We start from the raw sequence: 2309 nt of genomic DNA on the forward strand, positions 1-2309 counted from the left end.
GAAGGACTCCTCGTCGTCGTTCGCCTCGGCCACGGCAAGGACTCCTCTTCGTCGTTCGCCTCGGCTACCCCTCGAGGTCTGCACCCCTCTCCTGTCATCTCCTCTCTCCTCTCTCCCCTCTCATGGACATGAAAAAAAGTGCATTTTTGGATCGGGAACGATGGAACTGCATGGATATGTTATGATTTAGTTGTTACAAGAATATTTTAGGTACTATAAGATTTATGTAGATTTAATTGTCAGGTTTCTTCACTGTCCCGTTGTTTTAGATTTCAGCCCATGTTCTTTAGTTTAGTGGCCTAGCTAGCTTGTTTGGTAGGAGCTGCGGGTTATTTTAGGAAGTTGCATAGATGAATCATACTCATATTTGCTGGTTGTGAGCAAAATTATACTACCATGTCAGGTGCAAGCTTAGCTACCGAAGTTTACTGGTTTGGTTTGATTCTTAGTATCTTCGATTGAATCCTAACAATTTTCCGGTCCTTTGCATGCAGATGGACGGAAGCTGGATTACAAAAGGAGTTAGAAGGCTTTCCTATGAACACCTAAGGGGAGTGGATGAGTTCATAGTGTTTGCTCGCAGAAATGCTGCGGGGTCTGCTGAAATTCTTTGCCCTTGCCCCGAGCTCGTAATAACCGTACTCGACAAACTCTACAAGATGTACGAGTCTCATCTCGCGTTGCGTGGGATGGCAGCCACCTACGATAGTTGGATCCATCATGGGGAGCCTTTACATGCTGAACCTGGAGCTGAACCTGGACATCAACCTGATGCACACCATGCTGATGAAGGCGGCGAGCATCTAGAAGATGATCATGTTGTGCTAGAGAATTCTTTTAATTTGGTGGAGGAGGATGGGGATGAGGATGACAGGATCCCTGACCTGTTTAAGGATCTCTACGAGTCCGAACCACAAGGTGATGGACAGAATACAATCTATGCCGAGCTAATAGAGGAAGCGAAGCGGTCAGCTAGTGATGGTGGGACAATGTCCGGATTTGCTTTCACCGTGAAGTTACTCCATGTCAAGTCCTTCTACCGGATGAGCAACGCCGCCTTGAACGGAATACTCCATCTCTTGGCCATCCAATACCCCAAAAGCTCAATTCCCAAAAATTACGATGAAGCATTGAGTATCATCGGCAGATTGGGGCTTGGTTATGAATCAATCCATGTCTGCCCAAACAACCGTGTCTTGTTTCGGAAGACGTATGCCAAGCTTGACAAGTGCCCTAAATGTGATGCCTCTAGGTGGAAAGATGGGGATGGCAGGAAGCAGATACCGGAGAAGGTATTGAGGTACTTTCCAATTATTCCAAGGCTGCAAAGGATGTTTATTTCAAAGAAACAATCTGAAGAAGTGCAATGGCACAAGCTGAAGCGGAAACCTGTGACTAATGAGCTTAGCCATCCAGCGGACGGAAAGGCATGGAAAGACTTTGACAGTCAACATAAAGACTTTGCCGCCAATGCGAGAAACATAAGACTCGGCCTTTCCACAGATGGCTTTAACCCCTTTGGCATGAGCAGGAAGTACAGCATGTGGCCAGTATTCATCGTGCCGTACAACCTGCCACCATGGGCATGTATGGATCAGTCCAACTTCATGATGGCTTTGCCGATCCCGGGTCCAGATTCTCCGGGAAAGGATTTTGATATCTTTATGGAGCCCCTCGTTGAAGATTTGTTCAAGCTATGGAATGGTGTGCAGACCTATGATGCCTTGAGTCCCGATAAGTTCAATCTGCGTGCTGCGGTTATATGGTGCATCCATGATTTCCCGGCGCTGCACACTTTGTCGGGTAGGCTCACGGCTGGTTATCAAGCATGCGTGCGTTGTGACAAGGACCCGTGCTCCGAGAGAATAAGAAACAAGTTATGCTGGATAGGGAGCCGCCGTTTTCTTCCTCTGGACCATCGTTGGCGAAAAAGCAAAGGGTTCAATGGCAATACTGAACCACGTGACCCTCCGACAGAGTTTACTAAAGAGGAGCTCAAGCGAGTAACTTGACAAGGTGAAAGATGTCGGACCGGGAAAGAATCAAAAGAAAAGGAAGCGGGAGGAAGGTCAATGTTGGGACCGGAGGTCTATTCCGTGGGACCTCCCATACTGGGCGGATCTGAAGTTGAGGCACAATCTGGATGTAATGCACATTGAGAAAAACATATGTGACAATCTGCTTGGGACATTTATGAACATCGACGGGAAGTCAAAGGACACACTTAACTCGAGGCTTGATTTGGAAGATATGGGCATAAGGGAAGCTTTGCACCTACGGCCTGTTGATGGGGGAAAGTCGTTTGAGAT

The sequence above is a fragment of the Lolium rigidum genome, chromosome 2 (assembly GCF_022539505.1).
Source record: "Lolium rigidum isolate FL_2022 chromosome 2, APGP_CSIRO_Lrig_0.1, whole genome shotgun sequence".
NCBI lineage: Eukaryota > Viridiplantae > Streptophyta > Magnoliopsida > Poales > Poaceae > Lolium > Lolium rigidum.